At 37.8% G+C, this 27,233-nt stretch overlaps 1 long non-coding RNA gene across 2 annotated transcripts; it reads left to right on the top strand.

The window, feature by feature from the left end:
- The first annotated feature begins 491 nt into the window (after positions 1–491).
- LOC137638339 (uncharacterized) lies at positions 492–24,257 on the top strand. Of its 2 annotated transcripts, none has more exons than XR_011044071.1 (5): positions 492–637; positions 5,283–5,462; positions 7,563–7,665; positions 23,734–23,840; positions 24,087–24,255. It is a non-coding gene; the product is annotated as an uncharacterized lncRNA (long non-coding RNA). The 2 variants fall into 2 exon arrangements; XR_011044072.1 differs by lacking the exon at positions 492–637 and adding an exon at positions 658–775 and having other exon boundaries at positions 24,087–24,257.
- Positions 24,258–27,233: the final 2,976 nt, after the last annotated feature.

Raw genomic sequence — 27,233 nt, 5'->3', positions numbered from 1 at the left:
GATTACGAGGGAAAATAATGATAATGGTAATGCTATTACTAATATTGAAAATGATAACATCACTATATATTAAGGAGCAAGTCTCTCTCTCTCTCTCTCTCTCTCTCTCTCTCTCTCTCTCTCATGTTTCGTCCAATTAGAGATAATGTTTTAACTCTAGCCTTTGATCAAAACTCCGACTGTTCACTCTTATTCCTTTTTTTTCCTCGTCTTTTAAGTCTTTGAGAAAGGACTCGGACGGTGGAAAAATTCTTCTTTTGTGTGTGTGCGCGCTCAGAAATTAACACTATTTTTATCCTTTCCCATTTAACATTTATACGCAATATATTTACATATATACACTTTCACACACACACAAATAATTTCTCCAACGGCAGTAATAGAAATCTCAACGTTAAGTCGTGCATGTAATAAAAAAATGTAACTGGAGAGTTTATAGTATCACATTTGCTCTGGTGGAAACTTATAACAACCTTTGAGTAATTATTTCGTCGTAGAAGTTAGATACTGTTAGAACCATTTGGTAGTTACAATCGAAGACTGCCTTGAACAAGTGTCAAGCTCAAGTTCAGCAGACTTAACGTCATTTTGTTCGTGTTTTTCCTAATTGAAAGTTGTGCTCCTCTGAGGAAGAAAGGTACGTTTAGGTACAAGAATAAGTGTTGTCATTATTGTAGTATTTTAGTGTTGCCATTCTTTTTACAAAACTTTTAAACTCTCTCGTATCCCGTGTGAAGATTGTGTTCCCTGTGTTCCACTAACGAAGAAAGATACGGTGGGTTTAATATGAATGTTGTCAATGCTGTAGTTTATTATTGCTGTTCTTTTTACAAAGAAATTTTAACCTCTCGTATCTTTCGTTTTGGTTAATTTTGGCTGATCTCATTGTGGTTTCATTGTAGTGTATTACAGGGCAATGTAACCTAGGAAATCAACTACTTTTTCTTTTAGAAAAAATTGATTCCGGTTGAAATGAAGGTCAAATTCGGTTAAATCACGTTATTTACTATAGGAAATCATATATTTTCTGTGCGAAAATCACACCCTGTAATACAATACAAATTTACCCTGATTGTTTATACGGTTTTGAATAGAATTCCCTATTATAGTTTGTACATAACACATTCTATCAGGGTCAATGGCTTAAGTATGTCAGGATGCCAAAAACCAAATTAATTAATTCATTGCCCTTATATACTTGGTAGTGAAAGGGATGTAATACGCCAGTGAATACGTATCACGGAAAGGAAATTGATTATAATTCTGCAGGTAGTTGGCTTTAATAAATAGTTGTTCGTGGTTATAAGAGTCTGGGTAACTTGTGCACTTTGCTAGATGGGAAACCAAAATTCATCCTCACCACACACACTCCCACCAGTAGGATACAAAGTCCTAAATTAGGTTAGGTGGGAGGACCCTAGGCTGTCGTATTTCTGAATTTGTTTCCGTGTATTTTTTTTTCCTAGCATATAAATACGTCTGGAATTGCAAATGGCATATAAGTTCTAATCCTTAGGGAAAAAAAAAAGGATAAGTAGATAGAAATATTTTGAAGGAAAATTGTTCATATAGTACAAAAGGTACATATACAGTAAGAAAGTTATTTGACTAAAAGATTGTAGAAATGTGAATACAGTGCATGTTTTGTCATATATGCTGACAGTGTTGTGTTCATGTATTTAGCGTGAAATTATGTATCTTAAAACATTTTTTTCATCTTGTTGTTCAACATCATAACTGATTCATAGTGCAGCTGCTGCCCCCCCCCCCCCTCCCTTCACCGTTGATTTTATGCACTGAATTGATCCCACTTAAGTCACAAGGCCCAATTTTCTAGAGTCAGGATGCTCATATGAGTAAATATACTTTTGATTTATAACCAAATCCATGAACAACTTGCTTTATTATTGCTCGTTACCTTGTCTTATCCAATTCTGACTGTGAATGTGGATATCTACCTGTTGAGTTTACCTTAATCCTATATAAAGGTGATGAGCTAATGTGGGATCCCAGTGGGAAACTTGGTGTTGAGTGTGTGGGGACACTGGAAACTAATGATATGCAGCAGTATTAATCGTCAGAAATGCATCATAAATACAAAATAACTAGATAGAAAAATAAGAAGTTTATATACTGTATGCAGTATAACAATAATGTATCATAATTACAGTACCTATTCAGTACCTTATCACGTTCCACAAGTGGGCTTTGTTCCGCTGTGGCACTCTACGCTCGTATTATACATTATTTCATCGCTGCGTTGTTCTGGCAAGCGTTGTGTGGATGTGCTGCGTATACCATCTGTATGGGACACTTAAGGTATCATAATGGTCTATAATTTATATCGTATCCCACAAACGGTCTTTTCTTAGTTTTGTATCCTTTGCTGGTGAATAAACACTATCACATTGCTCACCAGATGTTGCAAGCTGGGCATGGATGAGCTGTGCACACTAACCTTGAAGGTTATTTTTTTGGTGATATATTTTACTTTCAGATGAGCAACAGTAGTTTAAATATAATAAATGACCAAAATAGGCTAGACTAAATTTCACTAAATTTTTGTGATTTAACTCCACTTTGCGAGATGTCCTTCTGTCTTATTGTGACGGTAGTCATACAAAAAGTGAAGCCGAAGGTATGGAGAAAGGGCTGATGTAAAACATCCAGGAAATTATACATAAATACTTGGAAGTTTATAATTGTTAAAAAATTCATATTAATGTTTACATCTTACAAAAAACAGAACAGCTTCCAAAAGCAAATGCAAACTCACACGCAGTTACTTGCCATCGGTCTCCTAAAAGTAAACGATATAGACAAAAGTGTTTACAATTTAGTTGATTGATGTATAAGTTAGTATGCCCAAGCCTCCATTAGTCATACTGTTCAGAGGAAATGGCCTGCACTTGTCTATTTTGTATTTCAAATTCCAGTTTTGCTAGAAAAGTACAGCATCATATATTAACTCGCTTTGGTATTTTGTATTGATTATGCACCTATTTCATTTAGTGTTTGTTCCTATGAGAAGACATACCCTCTATTTGTGTTGCACACTATTGCAGCCTTGCTGCGACCAAAATTAAGAAAATCCCTTGGGTCTGGCATCATTGTCTGCTTGCCCTGTGGTCCCACTGGTGCCGGTTAAGCACATGGGAGCTCGCGGTTCAATAATCACTTCACACTGTGTCGTAGTGATAAACAGACGTCTGCTCGACCGCTGTCCACGCTGTGCTTTTGATTTCAATTCCTTGTGATGAGTGCTGCTAAAGTATATATGAGATCCTGCCCAGGCCTTGGAGGTTGCCCTTATGGCACCTCCATTATTCTGGTGGAGGTAGATCTCTATCCTTTATGTCCTGGATGTCAAGGTAAAAGATATTCCAGTGCTTCCCTCTTTGAGATTTGTAGGGAATGTTTGTCTTCCCAGTGGGAAAAAATTTAGTAGCCGCCGTAAAAGCAGGCAATAAGGATAGTTCCCCTTCTGCTTCTTTCTCCAAAGAGGGCAGGGAACAAAAACCTCCTCTTACAAGGCCTGAATTTTCCCTGTCAGATCATTTGTCGTCGAAGTTCTCAGACGCCAATAACAAAGGATGGCAGCCATTCAATCAAAAAGGTGTTTATAGATGAGGATTATGCCTGAGTGAGAGGGAGAATACTCTGAGGGATTATGACCCTCTCGGTTCGTAAATTACCTAACCAGAGCAGGATGCATTACAGGAACCGCTAATATCTCTAGAGTTTGAAAATCAGGTTGCTATCACCACCGAAAAGTGTGCTAAGTTCGGGGGAACAACTTTTTATTTCAGATGTTCGGGAACAAGATTTCTCCTGTTAATATAGATCATATACCCACTAATGATACGCCAATACAATCTACGCACCATTCGGCGAATGGACATTGGGTATCTCTTACCCCTTATGATTCTAGAAATTATATTTTCTCCAGCGAAGTCCCATAGTGAGTCTGGCCTACCAGTAACACTTGAAGTCCCAAATGATAAGTTTTCCGCTAAGAAAATGTTCTCCTAGAAAAAGCATCAACACTTCCAGAATCTTTATGTGTTCAAGTACAAAAAGAACAGAAAGAATGATCTTTTAGGCAAAGTGGGAGTGCAAAGTTTTCCCTGCAGATGTAGATGCACAAGCAACCTGTACATCCTTTTCCCCAGACAGGTACAGAAAAGCATCTGCCAATTATGGCACAAAACTGGAATACACAAGCGAGGGAACGCATTCCGCCTTAATGTGCTGCTACAAGCACGTCTCATCGCAGCAGCTGAATGCTCCACTAACAGTACATGGCTGCCGACAGAATACCTGGCTCCTATTTCAAGAAAGCAAACAACACACCTGAGCGTGTATGAGACAGACTAGCCATCAACTAGATTAATGTACAGTACTGTATTCCCTTTTAGGTATAGCAAACAATAAATCCACATTTAGGGCTAATCATAAAATTATGGATTTTTCTATTTTACAGGTAAAACCATTGACATCGCATAAAAGGAAAAGGGCTCAGAACCATATCTGGCATTTCCTCGCTATTCCCCCTCTGCCTATCAGAAATGACTAATAGTAATTTGAGAAGCTTGTATTGTCCAACTTCTAGTTTTTAACTTGCAGTGTAACTATATGCTTTTACTGTAGATATACTTCAGGACTGATTGGTCTCAGTCCCCAGTGCTGGACTATATAGCCCTAATCCATAAATCCATCCTTAGCCCCCTTTTGCACATATTTTTTAGCCTTTTTACCTTCATATCCACTTCCTTTCTGATGTTTCGATGTCGAACCTTTTTGATATTTTTAGAAAGGAATTGTGAAAGCAAAGTTCCCCCCTCCCCCACTTGCATCCTGGCACTGAGTAGAACCTTAAGCTCAATTGCTTAGGTATAGCACCTAAATTTCATGAATGAAAGAAAATAAACCCAAAACTAAAGCTTAAGGGTACAGAATTGGGTGTTCTTTAGACAATACAAGCTTCTCATCTTGCTCAACATTCATGTTTTCATAAGACATCTTTACATTATTGTTATACAGTACTATACTTCTTTAGCAGGGTTCGTATTGAAATGGATACACATTACTGACTCCTGGTTCATGACAAATTTGACTTTTCTAGTGATACTGTATTTTATGGTGTTTGAATGGTTAGAATGATGTTTGCCATTTTTTGGAGGGGTTAGGTTATTATAATTGTAGATACCATAGTAAGGACAGTGTATGGGCACTGTCAACGTTGTATATCTATCCTTATTTTACCTTTTAATTTTTTGCAGAGGTCAAGAATGTGCCATCTTTGCCCTACATGCCCTTGTCTCCTACCCTGTGGAAGAAGAAAAGATAAAAAGAAAAAAACAACGCTTCTGTTTGTATCTTCTTACAACACATGGATTTTTCCATGAAGAAAGAACACTGCCAGTTATGTTCTTCAGACAATACGTACCAACGGAGTAAAGGTTTGTATTCTAGTAGGAACAAATCCAAAATTTTATTAGAGAAAATTTTATGATTTTCTTAGATGTACAAAAATTAAGTCTTTAGCATAGTCCTTTCTCAAACCACCCCTACAGTTAGTCCGTGTTACTGAATGAAAGGAAGCGTACAGTATAGCAACAGTCAAGTGAGTGTGTGGTTTTCCCACCTGCTTACCTTTATTTTGTATGTTAAGTACATAAACCTTTCTACCAAGCTTCAGTTACTATACCAGCTTGCACTAAAAGTGTGCGCTGTACAATCACTTCATATAAAACCATTCAAGTTTGCCTATGTAGGATATATGCAATATTTCCCTTTTTAGTAGACTATAGGTAACATTTCAAACCAAAAATATGAAGCATAGAGGAGTTTTGGTTACCAGTTCCAGATCCTTTACCATGGTAGGAGGATGCTCTATTAGAGGGATGGGAAAATCAGGATCTGTATGTTTTTCTTAATTTTTCATGATTTGTGTTGATGATAATCAAGTTATGTTATCTCCAAAGAGTACCATATGACTGGTTGTTGCTTTTTGGACTTGGGCGGGGAGTTGTTTACAGTTTTGCAGAAAAGGAGGTTGCCTTACAAAGTCAATCTTATCACAACATTTAGTTCAGTTGATTCAAATGCCCTATGTGTCTCATCTTACTGCATGGGGATTGTGTACCATATTTTTTCTAACTCCTCTAGATTGTCTGTCTAGGGTTCCAAAAGGCAATGGATTGTTTTCCATTAGTGCAGAGTAAATAAATGTTTTGGCAACAAGAATTAGTTTTGATAGGTTAAGTTTATGCATTTAATTTTGTATGGAAAAGTGCAAAATTACAAAGATTATCCATCCTATGTTTTTAATATACAGTACTGTACTGTATTTGTTGACATTATATGCTTTTATTTTTTAGTTTAACCAACAGCTATCTTCTCATTTAGGGTCTTAAAACATCTGATAGAGGATGTCTTATAAGAAAATATGTCCCAATTTACTTGATTACCTTTGAGCTAGTGCATTTTACAATAATGTTCTCTTTATCACTGTAACATATGAAAGCATTATTAATTTGATATTGATCTATTACATTAAAATTGTTCAATTAGAAAGTTTGTGTTTGTGTAGTACACTATAGGTTTGGAATTGCATTTCTTAAAAAACCAAAAGTCTAGTGTTCATTGCTAAGTTGAACTTGGTTTCAGGCAGGCTGTTCTGTCCCTCAATCTACATTTTTTAGTTATTTCTTGTTAGAGTTAGGAGACAATGCCTTTGAATGGCCAGCAGGAGAAATATTTCTTGGGTAATGGTAAATAATGATGGCTTGCATAATATCTTTGCCCTGGCGTTGTGGATAATTAGTCTTGCTTGAAATCCATAAAAAAAAATGTTAGATATAAAGAGTGAACTCATTTCTTGATTACTCCTGTACGAAGAAAAGGTTTTGAAGTTGAGATAGGTTAGTTCTTGATACGTCTATGGATTCGGGCTACAGTAAGAGTCTGGCTAAGTAATAATCTTAGGTTTGCTGAAGTCCCGTTTCATACTCGAATATGACTCGTTGCACCTTGCTGTGCACTGTAGACATTTCTTAAAGCTCCTTGCAGTGACATTTCAGGACCTAGTTGCTCTTGGTTTTTTTAGCCTTAACCTAATCACAATTTCCACTCCATTTCCTTTCATTGTACTTTTGTGTAACCTCTTAAATTTTACTGCATAGTGCAATTGCAAGAATCCCTTCCAGTGTTATTTTGGTACTGAATTTCCTCCCAGGCCCCAGTGCTAGTCTTAATGGCCCAGACTCATAAATCCAATCCAATCCTCTAAGACTTAATGATTACACCTCATTATGTCAGTAATAAGAGTATTGATATTATCAAGTGAATAATACTTAAAAGATAAAAATTTTTTATGCATATTGTACTGTACACAATTATTATGGGTACTAGGAAATTAAGTCAACATTATTAATGAGTAGATGTGACTGTTTGAATCCAAGAGGTTTTATATGTACTGTATACAGTAGTATCAAAGTTTTTGGATTTCTTGGTATTGTGATAATTGCTGATTACTAAATTTGTAATCTTCTTTATAGGTCTCATGACTTGAAGCCATCGACATAACACGCCTCGTAAGTTAATTGTATCGTCCAAGTTCGATAACTAGGTCGGCAGATGATTATAAAGGGAATTCTAAAGGTGAGTCACTCCAAGAAAGTTTTTGTTATTTTCAAAATTGAAGTGTTTGTAGTAAATACTTAGTTTTGCTGATTATTGCCATTACTGAAGTGTCTATGCAATGTCCTTTTGGTCCTTGTGCACCCACTTTGTCTAAATTCCCACTGCCATGGCTCGTACCTTTGCTCTGGTACTGTACTTACATGTCTACAAGTAGTAATGTTCCGACCACCTACTCTTATATCATTTGTATCAAATGGCCTAATTATCATATATGCTGTGTAATCAAACAGCGTATATTTGGCCATCTTTAAGAGAGGTGAACCCTCATTTAGTTGTTTATGTAATGGTTTGAATAGTAATAATGAATTGATATATACTGTAGTCATTAGTATTGCCATTTTTTACTTTAGTAAATAAATGTTCTGAATCTCATTCCTGAATTGACAAACCAGTATATTTAATGGCTGCCGATACCGAGGCAGGCCAACCCCTTCCAAAACTAAAATCCACAATCTTGGAAAAAGAACATATGCCCGGTACTGAAAAAAACTGTCAAAAAAAATTATGGTACTTAACATTGGTAAAGGTGAAGTAGCAACGTCAGTCATGTTGAATTAACGACAATCACTTGCGAAAAACACCGAGCAAAATAATTAACGGCTTAGCGGGCAAGTCCAAACTAGAAGGATGACCTGGGGGGCGCAAGTAGTAGGTGTCGGTGGGGTAGTCCAACTGTATTCTCTAGGGCCTGTCACGGCCCTCCCCTTTGATGAAGGGATTATCTAAATGGAAGACAGCCTGTGAATAGTGGTTTTCACACGCCCTTGTTGTATACACGACACCCACAAGGTGATCGCGCGAGGGTAGTAACCTCTGCATTCCATGCTTTTATCTTTCTCTAGTATATTTGGAAGATTTATATTAGAAAAGTGTAAAGAAGGACCCTTTTCACCGGCCGTCACAGGTCTCTCCCCAGAAATAGATTTTTCCTTCATCAAAATCCCTTATTTACTGCATAAATGGTTTTTAAAGTGGTACATTTGTAAAATATATCAAGGATTAATTTAGTAACTAAGATTAGTAAGATCATTCTTGATATTTGATGATGCCTATTTTGATATTATTTGTGCAGAATTGTATGCTCGATTTATTGGTGACTTTGCATAGATTTCTTAACTTTTCCTGAGTTTCACCTACTTTCTCTTTCATCCAAATTTCTGCCTTCTTTGGACGGTTTAATCATGGTATGCTAATGCTATAGTATTCTCTGTAGCTGCCGTCTTTGAGAGAATGCCCGGGCTGAAATCACTCTGCTTCAGCAAGGAATATTGTTTTCCCTATTGAAGTCATGTGGTGGGCAAGACTGCTCTTGAACTGGGTAATACTTATGCTCAAAATGGTTCTCGATACCTTTTATATTCTCATCACTTAAACTTCCATATTTCACCAGCCCTCTTCCTTCTTGTTATCCAACTTCTCTTCCTTTTTTCAATGTTTTAAACATTCAGGAGTTAATTTTCAAAGCCAATTTTGGGATTTCTGGTGATCTTGTCTACTAACAAATAGTGTTTGGACCCGTGAGGTACCAGTATGCCAGTCATATCATGTCAGTTGTGGGACTCTCTCAAAATTAGCCACTGGGTTTCAGAGGTGGGCTGGTTTCTGTTTTTTAACCTTCATGGATAGTAAGTTAATAGTACCTTTAACTGTACCACTGAATCTCTCAACTTAACCATGACACAGTTGATGACTACATGCATGAATAAGACTGATAAGGCAACTTAAAGAAGCAAACGGCTCATTGGTTGCATTATTGGTTCTATACATTCCTCTTGATCCACACAATCCAGGATCTGGATGTAGGAGGAAAATCTTAAAAAGAGGAAAGAAAAATATAAAGAAAATTAAGTTTTGTCTGGCTTACTTGAGCCAGTATAATTCAATAAAGTTTTTGTCATGGCCAGATAACAAGACCAAAGATGGTGATATTTTCAAAGTCCATTGCTCTATAAGACAGATTGGTCAGGGAAATTTAACAGAGGCAAAATCTGTGAAACTGCAAAATTTTGAGGAATTGCAAGGTATTAGAATTAAATGTACCACATAAAACTGTGTGAAATTATGTTGAATGCATGTCTAAATGCAGTATTGTGAAAAGATTGCAGTAATGGAGTAGTCCTAATTCCTTGGCTACTACTTGGTAAAATCCTTCTTTAGAAGTAAGATTTAACTTGACTAAAAATCAGTCTCCAAATATATCTGCAAAAGTAGGAGGTAGTAGTAATTTACTGTATCACAGAAAACTAATCTAAACCCATGATAGGTCAATTGACCCCATCAGTGATCCACCTCTATAAAAAAGAATATCTTAGATGTCATAGACACTTTAAATTCTCTTTTACCCAATAGATTTTTCAGGATTTAGAGCAAAATTTGAGAAATTAGTATCCAATCTACCAGCTCGGTCTTCTATCTTGGAATCTGGTGGTTGTAAAGATCACGCTGCCTCACGGCAATGTGAGGGTGTCACGATAGAACTGGAGTATCTTGAGGATGACGGACTGATCGGGTACTCTGATTGTGCTGAAAAGAACGTCTTAACAGGTTTGCTTGTGAATTCAAAATATGTTAGTCTAGTGCATACATTACAAGCAACCAGGTTGCCTCGGCTCCAATGCCTGTACTGTATTGGTTCTCAGCATTGTCAATGTGTGTCGGACGTAATTCTGTATAAGAGGTGATATGATGGATTTGTTAGAGCCTGAATCCGTAGGTCCTCCTTAAACAGTCCTCACTAATTCCGTGCTGTGCACAGTGATACGATAGCCCTGGAGAGGGGAGGACAATATTTCTTTGGTATTTACAGTTAGTAGGTTGGCCAAGGCATCAACCACCCATTGAGATACTACTGCTAGAGAGTTATTGGGTCCTTTGACTGGCCAGACAGTACTACATTGGATCTCTCTCTCTGGTTAAGACTTGTTTCATCTTTGCGTACACATACACAGAATAGTCTGGCCTATTCTTTACACATTCTCCTCTTTCCTCATACATTTGACAAGACTGAAATTACCAAACAATTCTTCTTTTTCTCAAGGGGTTAACTACTGCAGTGTAATTGTTCAGTGGCTACTTTCCTCTTGGTAAGGTTAGAAGAGAGAATTTAGCTATGGTAAGCAGCTCTTCTAGGAGGACACTCCAAAATCTAACCATTGTTCTCTAGTCTCGAGTAGTGCCATAGTCTCTGTGCCATGGTCTTCCACTGGCTTGTTTTAGAGTTTTCTTGCTTAAGGGTACACGGTACACTCTGACACACTATTCTATCTTGTTTCTCCTCCTCTTGTTATTTTGAAGTTTTTATAGTTTATAAATGAAAGATTTATTTCAATATTGTTATTGTTCTTAATTTTCTTGCAGTTTATTTCCTTATTTCCTTTTTTCACGGGGCTGAGCTTATAGCATCGCGCTTTTCCAACTGGGGTTGTGGCTTAGCAAATAATAATTATTATTTCCTTTCCTCACTGGGCTATTTTCCCTGTTGGAACCCTTGGGCTTATAGCATCTTGCTTTTCCAATTGGGGTTGTGGCTTAGCAAATAATAATAATGATAATGATAATAATTTGATTTCCCGTTTTAGCTTTTGATAAAGTTTTTGAAGATCACACTGCACAGTCATTAGAATTTATAGAGCACATCTTCCTCAATGTCTAAGAACTAAGAGTACTACCCTTTCCCAAACCTGCAAAAGATGAATTGATAATGGCAAAATATTGCCTCTTCATTACAATTTTCTTGTTAATATTATAGAAAAGATGGTTGATGAAAGTTGTGTGGTATATAGAAATAATTTGCTGTTAATATTATAGAAAAGATGGTTGATGAAAGTTGTGTGGTATATAGAAATAATTTGCTATATTTGGCAAGCTCAAAGGCAGGTTCAGAAATAAATACGTAAAGCAGATAAAAAAATATTTGAAAGAGGAAGCAGTTTGGGTTAGGTTTTTAGAGTATGTTTCAGCACAAGGAGCTTTTCAATAAGTATCCCTGAATTATAAATAGTCTTTGATGAGTATTTTTATAGGAACAAAGAGGCCAGGCAGTTAATTTTTTTTTTTTTTTTTTTTTTTTTGGTGCCAAGAAATAAAGCAGCTGATATACGGTACCACACATGGAAGAGTACTGTACAAAACAATTCTTCTTCCCCCAAGTGGTTAACTACTGTACTCTAATTGTTCAGTGGCTACTTTCTCTTGGTAAGGGTAGAACAGACTCTTTAGCTATGGTCAGCAGCTCTTCTAGGATAAGGACACTCAAAAATTAAACCATTGTTCTCTAGTCTTGGGTAGTGCCATAACCTCTGTACCATGGTCTTCCACTGTCTTGGGTTAGAGATCTCTTGCTTGAGGGTACACTCGGGCACACTATTTTATCTTATTTCTCTTCCTCCGGTTTTGTTAAAGTTTTTATTGTTTATTTAAGAAATATTTATTTCAATGTTACTGTTCGTAAGATATTTTATTTTTCCTTTTTTCCTTTCCTCACTGGGCTATTTTCCCTGTTGGAGCCCCTGGGCTTATAGCATTCTGCTTTTCCAACTAGGGTTGTAGCCTAGCAAGTAGTAGTAATAATAATAATAATAATAGCTGGGAGTAATCTGCGCGTTACCATCTTTGAATTAGCTACATTCGTGTGACGTGGAGGATTACCTTAGCCTCCCTAGTGATTGCTTGATCCCGTAGTCTTTATAGGTAGTGGGTTGGCCAGGGCACCACCCACCCATTGAGATACTACCTTTACAAGGTAGCCAACGTAATTGATAGGCGTATGCCTTCTTATTTGCTAAGGTAGTGAGTGAAAGACAAATCCTTATTTGGAGATGCATGAGGCCTATCATGTACGGAAGGATAACAGATCAGAATTGACTTGGAATAACTATACTCAGCTTAGAGCTTTTACTATAGAGAGGTTATGCTCTAACTGAAAAGGAATACAATTTAGCCATAAAAGAAACCCTTTCTGGTACTACTCAAGAACATTAGTGGTCAGCTTACCCTTAAATCTGTATTCTTTGGTGTAGATGCAACAGTTCATCCTGTACTTAAACCAGATGGCTCTGTCACTTACTGTCCAAAGGAAAGGGCAGCCCTTTTGGCTGTGTTTGACAGTGAGCAGAGTAATGAGAAACTTTATCTTCCTCATTCCTGTTTTCCCGAGACTAAACTAACTTGTTTAGCTTTTCAATCTTATGAAATTAGAGCTCTCTCGACTGACTTTGATGCTTATAGAGGTGTAGACCCAAATGGTATTTTTCCTTTGTTTTTTTATAACTGTAGATTTCTTAGCTCCAAAGAAATATTATTTTGCACAAGTTAGCTAGAAGAGTAGCTTTTAGCACTTGGAGAACCTATGTTACTCCATTATGTAAATGTGTTTGTGGTAGCTCAAGTCCAACTGATTACCAGCCAATTTCCTTGACTCCCATGTTATCTTGTTTTAACATCTTTTGGCAAAACGTCTAAATAGGTCTGCTAAAGGCTATCGTCTGTTCTCTAGTTTGTAGTTTGGCTTTCATAAAGGCCTTGGACCATCATGTGATGCCCTTCTTACAATCTCCAATGCTGTACAGAAACCCTTTGCTTGTGGTCAGGAAGTTTGTATGATTGGCCTTGATTTTAATGATGCCTTTGTCCGTGTTAATCATAAGAGACTTTTTTTTCAAACTTTTAAACAGTTGGGAGTGGGTGGGTCTTTTTTTAGCATCATTGTTGAATTTCTAAGTAATAGGGCACAGAGAGGAGTTGTTGACCGGCTTCATAGTGGGTACAGGAATGTGATATCGGGTGTTCCTCAGGGTAGTGTTCTTGGCCCATCACTTTTTGTACTATATACACATTACTTATGGTTTGGCTTAAAAACATACTCGTTGCATATGCAGATGATGATACTCTGCATCTATTCCATCTCCTGAATGTAGATCTCAGGTTGCTGAATCCCTTCATAGAGATCTAGCTAAAATTTGTATGTGGTGCAAATTATGGGGCATTAAGTTGAATCCTAACAAAACTAATATTTGTAAGTAGGTCGAGGACAGCTGCTCCTCAACATCTGGCTCTCAGCATTGATAATATTCCTGTATGACACTTTTTAAATTTTAGGTTTGATTCTCGACAACAAAATTACTTTTGAGAAACACGTTAGGTCTGTGCCCTCTGAAACTGCAAAAAAAAAAAAAAATTTGCTAATCGACAAATTTTTTTAAGGTATTTGGTGATCAATGTATTCTGAAGAAGTCTTTTTAATTCTTTCACTTTACCTTGTTTCGAGTATTATTATCCTGTCTCGTTTTCAGCTACTGATTCTCATCTTAATTTGTTGGACAGGAACTTGCAGTCCATTAAATTTCTTATTCCTGATCTAGCTACATTAAGTTTTAATAATTCTGACCATCCTTTACATTCAGATCCTCCCGGACAGTACCACCTTGTTCATAATACTAGGTATGCAGGTAATTCTAATAGTCAGGCCTTCTCCATCATGAAGCTCAATACTAAACAGTATTCTAGAATTTTCAATATTAAACTTAGCCGGTGATCATATAAGCTGTCAGCTCTGCTGCCCGACAGAAAAACCTAAGGACAAAATACGCCAGCGATCGCTATACAGGTGGGGGTTTACATCAACTGCGCCATCTGTCGAGCAGGTACTCAAGTACTCCATGTCAACACAGAACCAATTTTCTCTCTGTCGTGCCACTGGCAAGACCTACTAAATACGCTGTTACTAACTGGATTTGTTTTCACAACTATTTGGTGAAGTACACTATTCTAGTTTTGAGCTTTCGCTATGCAGGGGTTTTATCTTCATCTCAAAACTTGAACTCGTTTTGTATAGATTTAATTATGGTGACAAAGAGAGTATGGACTCTCTTTCACTTTTAAATGGCCGACCCTTCCCTTAGACCGAAGTGTGTTTAGGTTTTTAGTAATTTTGCTTAACACGTTATAGATCTATATATTTTATATCTCTCCGCCTTTATTAGGCCTCTTCGATTAACTTTCCATTTATTATAAACATATAAAAATAAATTTTTATGTTTTGTTTATATGCGACCTTTCCTGATAGTAGGCGGTCCTAACTTGGAACCGAAGTTAATCAACGTTGAGCCCGTTATATCGTATTTAGCCTTTAAAGAATTTAAAACTTTTTAAATTTAATGTTTTATGAAAGAATTTCTTTGATAGTCTCGTACTGTTTTCAAAGATGAACTAACGTTTAGTTTTTTAGACTACGCAGTTGTTGACGTTCAGGACGTTCAACATGCGCTCTATCGTTACGATAGAGAGAGAGTGTATCACGGTTTCACTTTGCAGTAAGAGTAAATCGATTCTGACGTTTCGTTCATTCTTTCTTAGCTTAAATGGTTTAAATTCTAAATTAAAGGAACTTTTTATTTGGAAAACCTTTCAGTTTTTTCCTTTAGCCAAATAACATGTTTTGACGATATATAATTGGGCTCTTCTCTCAGGTGCGAAATCAAGAGAGAAAGAGAGAGAGAGATAGAGACGGAGGGAGAGAGAGGAGAAAAAACGTTCCGTTCAAGCGGGTAACCTTGTTCTCGTGTTACTCTCCTCCCTAGTCGCTGTACGGGGAAGAAGGTAAAACGTTTCTAGGGTTTTATTCTTGTCCCCAGGCTATGTGCGGTGAGAGATTGTAAACGTAGTTTATTTGAACTAGTGTTTAGTCTCTTTCCCAGCCACTGAATTCTTTATCTTTATATATGTTTTCTGTTTTTGCTAGTATTAATGAGCTGCATTATACGACTGTTTTCGCAATTACTACCTTTTAATGAAGGGTAGAATTGCGTGTTTCAGGTAGAAATCAGTAAAAGTTTCGATTTCAGTGAAATAAGTGCAAAACAGAAAATCGAAGTGATAAAGTGATATGCGCAAAGTGTTACAGTGTTGCGTCCGAGGGTTCGTCTGTTCGTGCCTGTCGTTCACCTAGTCCGGGACCTCTTGCAAGCTTCCAAGCCCAGGGGAGAAGTAATGTCGAACGACTTATGGGTTCGTCAGGCCTTGATCAACGAACAGACGTTTTCCCTCCGTGGTTTCGGGCGTATCTACCCAAGATCGCCCCACCCACACAAAGACGAGAGAGCCCATTTACTTCTCGTCTGCGGAAGAGGTTTCTCGTAAGAAACCTTGGACCAAGGTCTCGCAGCTTATTAAGCGCAAGTCGGTCCCTTCCGCGAAAGTCCAACGGCCCAGGTGTAGCCACTGGGTCAGTTCGGACTCGCTGCAGTCTTCCGATGACTGCACACCTCCTAAGAGAGGCAAAGTGGTACCGCAACAGGCAGTAACACCGTCTGTTGCCGCACCTGCTGCTGTAGACCCTAAGTGGTCTTTGCTACAGTCTATGCAGACACAGTTAGCATCTTTTATGCAGGAGTATCGTGCGGAGAAGGTTGACGCTGCACCCGTTAGCCTACAACCAACCACGGTTGTGTGTACAGTAGACGCTGACGCTACCTGCTCCCGCACTCCGCCTGTGAGAGTTTCACCACCCATGCGCAGTGTACCCTGCCAGCCGCACGTTGACGTTCACAGACGCACGCTACCCTCCGTTGACGTTCGCGAGTTACCACAACAACAGGAGGGTGGAGTTAAGTTGCTTTGTTTTGACGCTGTGCGTCAACCTCCGCAACCCACTGTGGTTACCGCTACTCGCCCGCAGCAGACTAGTCAGTCAGGAGTAGAGGCTTTGCTTCCCCACACAGCTATGGTTGTTGCCAGCTCACAGACTGTCATGCAGTTACATGACGTTGCCTTCTGGTCTGCTACTAATGCACCAGTGCTGTATGTCCTCACGCACCTGTTGTGGTTGACAGTTCAGTTTTTGACAGTTCACAGACTGTCAAGCAGTTACATAACGTTGCCTTCTGGTCTGCTGCTAATGCACCAGTGAGACCCTCACTGAGATAACCTAGCTTTTATCTGACAAGGTTCCTGTAGATGAGAAAGTGCTGTTCTCCCTCCTACTGATATTCCTTTGAGGACTCTGTCATTTGGAGAGGAGCCTTAAGCTGCTTAGCCTCCTATGGACTTTAATTAAATCATGATGATTTTTTAAGGATCTTCGTCCGGATCTTGTAACTGCTGCTCCTCGTTCGCCTAACGTCTGAACTTACACTAGGCCTAACTACTTCGAAGCCGTTGTTGTTAAGCTAGTGCTCTCTCGCTCTCCTAGAGAGCGTTACGTTGGCTAGGCGACTGGTTTTTGCACCAGGAGGAGTTTTAGGGATACAGCCTTTGATTTCCCTTCTTTTAAACTGGCTTATAGAGCGAGAGTCTGTTAGGACACGAGAGAAGTTCTCGGCTTGGGAGTTCATGCCTCTGCCCAGATAGACTTCTCAATTCGGGTAGACTCGCCCTGGCGCCTAGCCAGGAGACGCTCCAAGTTGTTTACAGGTCAACTTCTCAACTTTTGTCGAGCCTTTGAAGTTTTGCTGTACTATTATATCACACATAACAAGGCTTCCAGGGATGGTAAATGGTTCCGCCTCAGTCGCTAACCCCGTCTGTTGCCACACCTGCTCCCGTAGACCCTAAATGGGCTTTGCTGCAAGACATGCAGTCCAAGCTTGTGTCCTTGATAGAGGACTTAAATACGGAGAAGAACCTTCTGGCCAACAACCTTCCAACCGGTTGGTTGTGCGCCCTGTTGACGCTGAGGTATCCTACTCGCGTCTGCCAGTTGAGGTGGTTCCTCCACCGATGCGACCCAGTGTGGGTTGCCAGTCGCACGTTGACGTTAAGCGACGCTCGGAGGTGGTTGTTGACGTTCAGTGTGTCACTAGGAAGACGTTCAACAACCAGCAGAGGTGACTTGTTGTGACGCAGTGCGTCAACCTCAGCAACCCGGTAGGGTGTTAACTGCACAACCCAGACAGTCTAGACAGTTTCGGGTTGACGCTGTACTTCCTCGCGCACCCATGGTTGTTGACAGTTCACAGACTGTGCAGCAGTGCCATGATATTGCGTCCGGCTCCGTCACGCATCCACCAGTGCGACCGGATTCAGCGAGTCAGACGTTGCCCACTCCGTTGCCGTTTCCTCATCAGTTTCGGATGAGGAACCCTCTGATGAGGACGTTGCTGAACAAGACGATCAACCCCCAGCCCTGCTATCCATCCAGAAGATGCTGAAGAAGGAACGCTGCCCAGTCAGGCTGTGGATGAGTCTGGTAGGGACACTGTCATCCGTGGATCAATTTGTGTCACTAGGAAGACTACACCTCCGTCCTCTTCTATACCATCTAGCTTTTCACTGGAAAAAGGACAAGACGCTAGAAGCGGTCTCGATCCCGGTTTCCGGAAAGATAAAGTCTGGTCTGACTTGGTGAAAGGACTATATCAACCTTAGAGAGGGTCTTCCCCTGACTGTTCAGACTCCCAACCACGTTCTCTTCTCGGACGCATCGGACGTAGGCTGGGGTGCGACATTAGACGGTAGGGAATGCTCGGGATTATGGAACTCGAGTCAAAGGACAATGCATTTCAACTGCAAGAAGCTACTGGCAGTACGTCTGACCTGGAAAAGCTTCAGGTCTCTCCTTCAAGGCAAAGTGGTGGAGGTGAACTCGGACAACACCACGGCTTTGGCGTACATCTCCAAGCAAGGAGGGACCTACTCTCTGACATGGTACGAGATCGCAAGGGACCTCCTCACCTGGTCAAAAGGTCTAGACATTTCACTAGTAACGAGGTTCATCCAAGGCAACTTGAATGTCATGGCAGATTGTCTCAGTCGGAAGGGACAAATAATTCCAACAGAATGGACCCTCCACAAGGATGTATGCAAGAGACTTTGGGCCACCTGGGGCCAGCCAACCATAGATCTCTTCGCAACCTCGATGACCAAGAGGCTCCCAATATTTTGCTCACCAATCCCGGACCCAGCAGCAGTTCATATAGATGCCTTTCTACTAGATTGGTCACATCTAGATCTATATGCATTCCCTCCGTTCAAGATTGTCAACAAGGTACTGCAGAAGTTCGCCTCTCACGAAGGGACAAGGTTGACGCTAGTTGCTTCCCTCTGGCCCGCGAGAGAATGGCTCACCGAGGTACTTCGATGGCTAGTAGACGTTCCCAGAACACTTCCCCTAAGGGTGGACCTTCTACGTCAGCCACGCGTAAAGAAGGTACACCAAGGCCTCCACGCTCTTCGTCTGACTGCCTTCAGACTATCGAAAGACTCTCGAGAGCTAGAGGCTTTTCGAAGGAGGCAACCAGAGCGATTGCTAGAGCAAGGAGAACATCCACCCTTAGAGTCTACCAATCGAAGTGGGAAATCTTCCGAAACTGGTGCAAGTCAGTATCCGTATCCTCGACCAGTACCTCTGTAACTCAAATAGCTGACTTTCTCTTATATCTGAGGAAAGAACGATCTCTTTCAGCTCCCACTATCAAGGGTTACAGAAGCATGTTGGCATCAGTCTTCCGTCACAGAGGCTTAGATCTTTCCAACAATAAAGATCTACAGGACCTCCTTAAGTCTTTTGAGACCATGAAGGAGCGTCGTTTGGTTACACCTGGTTGGAATTTAGACGTGGTACTAAGATTCCTTATGTCAGACAGGTTCGAACCGCTACAATCAGCCTCCCTGAAAGATCTCACCTTTAAGACTCTTTTCCTGATATGCTTAGCCACAGCTAAAAGAGTCAGTGAGATTCATGCCTTCAGCAAGAACATCGGATTCTCATCCGAAACGGCTACATGTTCTACAACTTGGTTTTCTAGCCAAACACGAGCTGCCTTCTCGGCCTTGACCAATATCGTTCGATATTCCAAACTTATCGTATGGTTGGAAATGAACTAGAAAGAATCTTATGTCCTGTAAGAGCTCTTAAGTTCTATTTAAAAACCTTTACGAGGCCCGTCTGAAGCTTTATGGTGTTCAGTTAAGAATCCATCTTTGCCTATGTCAAAGAATGCTTTATCCTATTTTATCAGACTGTTAATACGAGAAGCTCATTCCCATCTGAGTGAGGAAGACCAAGCTTTGCTGAAGGTAAGGACACACGAAGTTAGAGCTGTCGCAACTTCCGTGGCCTTTAAACAAAATAGATCTCTGCAAAGTATAATCGACGCAACCTATTGGAAAAGCAAATCAGTGTTCGCGTCTTTTTATCTTAAGAATGTCCAGTCTCTTTACGAGAACTGCTACACTCTGGGACCATTCGTAGCAACGAGTGCAGTAGTGGGTGAGGGCTCAACCACTACAATTCCCTAATTCCATAACCTTTTTTAATCTTTCTCTTGAAATGTTTTATTATTGTTTTTGGGTTGTCCGGAAGGCCAAGAAGCCTTTCGCATCCTACTTGATTTGGCGGGTGGTCAAAGTCATTTCTTGAGAAGCGCCTAGATTAGAGGTTTTGATGAGGTCCTTTAGTATGGGTTGCAACCCTTCATACTTCAGCTCCTAGGAGTCGCTCAGCATCCTATGAGGATCGCGAGGCTCAGTAAGGAAGACGTACTTAAAAAGGCAGAGTAATTGTTCAAGTCGACTTCCTTACCAGGTACTTATTTATTTTATGTTTGTTATTTTGAATAACTGCTAAAATGAAATACAAAATACTTAGCTCATAATAATGTCAACATGTAATGCTGGTCTCTACCCACCCCCCTGGGTGTGAATCAGCTTATATGATCACCGGCTAAGTTTAATATTGAAAAATGTTATTTTTATTAATAAAATAAATTTTTGAATATACTTACCCGGTGATCATATATTAAAGGACCCTCACTTCCTCCCCAATAGAGACCCAGTGGGCCGAGGAGAAAATTGGTTCTGTGTTGACATGGAGTACTTGAGTACCTGCTCGACAGATGGCGCAGTTGATGTACACCCCCACCTGTATAGCGATCGCTGGCGTATTTTGTCCTTAGGTTTTTCTGTCGGGCAGCAGAGCTGACAGCTTATATGATCACCGGGTAAGTATATTCAAAAATTTATTTTATTAATAAAAATAACATTTTTTATTCCAGCTATGACCAAGCTGTGGAATGATCTTCCTAATAAGGTAGTTGAATCGGTAGAACTTAAAAAGTTCAAACTTGCAGCAAACATTTTTATGTTGAACAAGCTGACATAAGTCTCTTATTATAGTTTATATATGAAAGATCTGCTTTAATGTTGTTACTGTTCTTAGAATATTTTATTTTAATTGTTTATTACTTTCCATAAATTTTTTCCTTTCCTCTCGGGGCTATTTTTCCCAGTTGAAGCACTTGGGCTTATATCATCCTGCTTTTCCAACTAGGGTTGTAGCTTAGCTATAAATAATGATAATAATAATAATACTGAAAAAATTCTATTTGAATGACCCTGATATTGGGGACCTTAGAAGTTATCTTTAAAGCCCATGACAAGGAGGGCAGCTACATCCTGAAATTCTTGGAGCAGATGTTTATTAATTTGGTGATATTTTTAATATTTCAGAAAGGCAAGGCTTATATAAATTTAGTTGTAATTTTCTCTATATCTAATTGTATTGGCATCAATGACCTTTGTTGTTTTGAAAGACAACTTAAATTCAATCTATTTGAATATTTTACTTCTAAATATTTTTAGTGGTATATCTGTAAAATGTATTTAGAGGCATGTATGATAATGAAAAATATATCAACAGGTCTATATGGTATGTATGAAATTAATTAGTTAAACTTGTACATATACTAAATTTACTGTTACTGTCAATGACTTACAATGTTGTAACATCAGTTTGATAACCAATAAATCAATTGCAATGAATTTAGGGAACTAGTGTTTGTATAGACCGAGGGAATTTTGACCTTTTTTAGTGCTACAGTACTTGGTCTAAGGAGTTTTTTGTTTAGTGGTCTCTGAAAACTCCAACAAAAATGATTTTGCATTTTCATGTAAGGCATTTTTGTTAACTATTTGTTGAAGTTTCTGTATTGTTTGTTGCCTCCATAGCATTTTTGTGCTTTCTTAGGGGGAGGAGTCATTAGTATTTTCTATTGGCTTTGACTGCTATTACAGCAGGTAGTGCCTATATAACTTTTGTGTGTGTGCAAAATAAGCACATTGGGTATAACTCGGGGCCAGTTGTTAATTAGTAGCAAGACTAGCAACTTGGAACAAATCAACCCTTCTGTAAACTACATACACCTTAATTAAACTAGACCATAGCACTGTACTCTATCACCACAGAGATTTCTTGTCATTCAGACTAAGTATGTACGAGCGAGACTTCTCGAAAACTGCTTGATTTTGTGGTTTTATCAATATTTGCAAGACAGAATCTGTCTGCTGTTAAGAGGAGAATTTTGGCTAGTCTCTTTCCCACTCTTTGTCCTTAAGTTTGTTTTAAATTGTCCTGACTTTAATCTTAACACTAGAGCACCCTTGATAATAGCACCTATTTTGACAACCTTTTATGCTGCCTTTTATAGCAACCAAAACTCCTTGCTTGCTCGTACACTTCTGAGTCCAGTAGGAAGTCCGCATATGCATTAAACTTAGGGTTTTCACCTATAGAAGTCAACATGTTGATAGACACTGTTATGTATAATAACACAAGTGGTTCTACATATCACCTTTTACCTGTGACTTCTGGAAAATCTGCGTATGGCAATTCTGGTATGTTCAGTTTTGTTTAGAGGTTGATGGGTATATGTTGATTTCCCATTGTATATCATCAATTCTATCTCTTCTAGCATCAACAATTCTGATGTAAATAGCAACATTCTTGCTATAAAAGGCAGCAGCTCTGGAATTCAACAGCTCGTGTGAAAGCACTGCTTGTGAGTTTTCAGCGTAATCCTTGTTTTATATGAATTTATAGCATTAATAATTCACAATTTTTACATCTGTGATTGATATTGGATTCATGTGACTGGCTAGTTTCTGCAATATTTTTGGCACACATTGAGGAAGATTTGCTCATTATAAATTATAATTGATATTTTATTTGGAAAGGTTTATATAACTTTAAAAAATTTATGAAAGATTTTGTTCTGATTATTTTATGAGGTTTTGTCAATGTCTGTGCTCTTCCAAGTACTTTTTAGTTTCCTGTTCCTTACAACAAGCAGTATTTAGGAGGAGGAGGAATGAATTATCCATGCCTTCTTGTACTCGATAAGAATTTATTTCTCATATACAAGAAGAATTTATTTGATCTTGGAGAATGTGATTAAAACTGAAGAGAGGTGTTGCAAATTCTATACTGTTATCAGATGGATGAGCCTCGGTAACCCTTGAAAGCTAGATACTCTTCCAGGCTCCAGTGCTGGCCCAAAATAATTACGGTATCCAGTCCTATGTAGAAACTTCGATTTTTTTTTACAAATGTAAATATTTTTACTCTCCAACTAACTTGAAGGAACTTAAATCTAAATTTATCAATTTTTAGTGTTTAACTAGGCAACTTTATTTTTGAATTATACAATTTGCTAATAAATTTGAAAGACAAATCTTTTTTTATATGTAAAATACAAACTCAAATCTATGAATTCTAAGATTGATCATAGTTGACTGTAGTAGTTAAATTGTAAACCTGACTTTTGTTACGTTGTCATTAATCAAATTACTAAATCATGTATCCTATGCTTGTTTAACATTGCAAATATTTAGGGTTTACTCATTTTACTCGCCAATAATTGAAGAAAGCAGCTGTAACTAGATTATGAAAGTATGCCGCCACTTTTATGGCCTTGTAATTTTCGTGGTTTTGATGATGATATTGAGCTAGTAAATCAGTCTAGCTAAAGTGATTCTTACATGTGTTCTAAATTTGAAGGAATGGAATGAGATTTTATGTATTCAATTTCCTGTAATTTCAGCTGGGTTATTTTTCAATTTTGTAAGCATAAAGTCCCACCATTGCCTGATCTGGAGGAAGTTTTTATGACCAACTAATTCTCATGTCCAGCTAATGTCAATATTGTTTCTGGACACTACATTTTGTCATTCAACTTTGACTAAAACTTAAATGACCTACAATTTTTCTTCGGTACGTATATAAAAAAATAAATCTCATCAAACTTATTTTTTCAGGATGCCAAACAAGTAAAGCAGTCCTAAACAGCAGTGTATTGGCACTGTCAAGCTTCATCATAACGGTTGTATTTAAAAGACTGATTTACAATTCTGCCAATTTATTGGTAAGTTAAGTGAATTTTACTCAAGTTCTAGGGCTTCGATTGAAAGAAATTAAAATACCTCCAGAATTTTATGAGTAAATTTACTGAAACTACCTCAATGATTAGTATTTTTCAGACATTAAACATAACCAAGGTGAAAATGAGAGACAAAACTCAGAATTAAATTTATTTGGATTTTTACAATTACTATTGAAATAATAAACATTAAATTACATATTTGCATCCAATTATATTTTTCTCTTCCAGGTAATATTTGCCTCATCTGTGAATGGACTACTGATTAAGGAAGAACTTTGTATTTCAAATCATCGAACTCTACCTAGGAGATAATAAACAAGGAAATATTGCACCATCACCTGACCGACCGAGAAGGCAGCACACTACCATAGATAGAAGGATCTAAGGCAGCAGCTCACTAGCTGAGTTCCACGAAGCAAGTGACTTTGAAGCAACTGTGAAGTCTGTTAAAAAATCATATAGTTTGTTAAGGAAGGATGAATTGATTGAAATTAAGCCATACCAAATATAGTGATGGTGAGTTTGAGAAGAAACTTGCCTTTACACATGTGAGAAAGATGAATAGACACTGGTACTGTGTATAAGAGGGTCTCCGTCTGATATCCACATGTTTTACTAACACCAGAGTAATTAATGTCTGAAATTTGTCAACCCACTGTGATGATGGACACATTAGTATTTTCCTCTTGGATTGGTGGTGGTATTTCTGGTATTCTTCAGTGGCAATATTCAACTGTGTCCTGTTGCTTGTTTTTTGATTTTCTATTCTTCTAATGCACATCTTTATTGTTATATGAATTTTCTTGGTCTCTCAGTAGGGCCCTGCATGAACAAAATATTGCAATCAAAGTGCAACAGGTTCTAAATCTTTTAATATTTAACTTCTTTTGGTAAAAATGTTTAAGTCCCTCAAATCATCAATTTTCTTGAAGAGAACCTCTTAGTTGAACCACCATATAATTTAGAGCTTTCACCATATAATTTGGAACTATCACCACTTCTCTTGGTTTTCTTCCTCATAGTTGAACCTCCCACATGATTTGGAGTTGTCGCCATCTCTCTTGGTCTCTTCCTTTAAGTTGAACCACCACATGATCTGAGGTTGTCGCCAGTTCTCTTGGTCTCATCCTGTAAAACCACCATGATTTGAAGCTCGAGCTGTTGCCATTTCTCTTGGTCTCTTTCTCTTCATTGAATTAATACATGATGAGTGATGTGGGGCTGTGAATTTATCTTGAAAAACTTTGGTTTGTAGTATTCTGAAAATAAATGAGAATGTAAAGTTATTGGACAACTGACTTGAATATTCAAAATTTATAGATATTCCTGATTAAAGACATAGCTGGTACTGGCGAGTTTTTCTTAAGAATTCCTCAAGAAATGCCAATGTTATTAACATTTCAAAGTGAAACGAAGTGTACTACATTGAAGCATACAGATGATAATCATTCATAAATTGAGTTCAACATTATTACACAAAGAACCATGGAAGCTAAAAAATATACAGTCATCTAAGCAAATCCCTAAGAATAATAAGTATAGTGAAATTACAAAAGTAAGACCCCCAATTGTACCTATCCAAAAAGTCATCATTCATCTAGTACAAGGAAAAAAAAAATATTCTGGAGGATTAACACTGAATATGGTAGAGGAAATGTCTACAAAACTATGAGAAAAATATAAATTTTATCCAAATGCAATAATAGTGAATTTTACCCAAAAGCAACTATCTTTAAACAATGCAAAAATACTGCTTCACCAAATTAAAATTGCTATTCCTGACATATTGAGAGATTAAACTGTCATATGACACTGTGAAGTGTTGGGGAACTAGTTTGAAGTGCAAAGTATATATAACTTCTTTGCAAGGTATAAAACTTAACATGTCAAATACTTAAATTATGCAACAAGAATATCTAAATGGATCACCTAACTCCCTATCCTACCCAACTCTGTGCTAGTACAAATAATCAGCTCTAGACACACTAAGACAAGAAAAGCCTAAAACTAATGCTGAATTCATAAACGTTATCATAGTTGTATTACTAAGACCAATGCTTCCTGACAACAGAAAGTCAACATAGCCAATAATATAATCCCAGTGACTTTCTTTACATAACTATATAATTAACCCTATTGCATACTAATTTTTAATGTATAAAGAATCATCAGACTGTATTTATAGACCCCAAAGGAACATTTTCTCTACAAAATTAATAAACCACACATGAAACAAGAAGATTAATCTTAAACATGAAATTGACTTTCTTCAGTGATCAATTGTAATGAAAAATAACTTTCTTGCCCTATAGTATTTAAGAAAATTTGCTAATTTGAAATTATTACCAGGTTCTAGGTCTTTACTGTTTCATAATATTGCAGTTGGATCTCCCTTTTAGTAAGCCTTTAATGGTCTGTTAGGAAATTCCTTACATTATTTTCCCTTACATTATTTTCCCTTACATTATTTTCCTGAATATTAATCTTTTCCCATAGATGTTTTTTTGATTTCATATTGAATAAACAATTTATTAATACTTACTTAGCACTACACCCTTCAATCAGTCTTCAGTGGTTCCAATTTGTTTATTCTTCAATCGATTAAAATGTTTTGTCAAACCATGTTTTCTCTGTATACCCAACACGTATCTGTGAAAAATAATAATTAGTAGAAGGATATTGTACTGTTAAATCTAGTATAACAATCCTAATACAGTGCCTATAAAATATAAAAATTAGTGGATGGATACTGCACTGTTGAATATAGCATTATATATCTTAACATCCAATCTACAGAGCTATGTACAGTGTGTCCATGTACTGAACTTACTGTACTGTACAATATATTGCCCTTTCTCACTTTTTTTTTTACTGTAGCCAACTAAAAAAACTGTAGTTTGCATTGTAACCCAATATACTAGTGTATATAAACACTGAGTTCCTTTTTTACTACTAATGGACAAATTTTATCTATATTTGCTTTGGTCAATACCTATTAAAATGCATTACACTACAGTGTATATTTGCATGGATAGAAACTCTGCATACGATAGTGTATACTGTTAGAAAAAACAATAGTTTAATACTAAGTGAAGTTAATAGTTTTTTTTATGCACTTGCTTGTTTGCAAGTACAGTTAACTATTAAAATTGTGAACACTGGTTCTACCAATTCTCCATGCATATCAGGTCCATTGTTGAATAGACCTTTTACCTGGATTGAAAATTCCTCCTTTAAACCTTAATTCATAAATTTTAATTTCAAAATTAGAATTGTAAAACAAGAAATACAATCAACTCAATTCTCCTCTTCAACTCTTCGAGTAAAAAGTGACTTCATTACAGTATAAGAATACATTGCTACTAAAAACGTTAT

Source organism: Palaemon carinicauda, chromosome 3, assembly GCF_036898095.1.
Source record: "Palaemon carinicauda isolate YSFRI2023 chromosome 3, ASM3689809v2, whole genome shotgun sequence".
NCBI lineage: Eukaryota > Metazoa > Arthropoda > Malacostraca > Decapoda > Palaemonidae > Palaemon > Palaemon carinicauda.
Note: the sequence above shows the minus strand (reverse complement) of the source record. Positions and strands in the feature narration are given on the sequence as shown.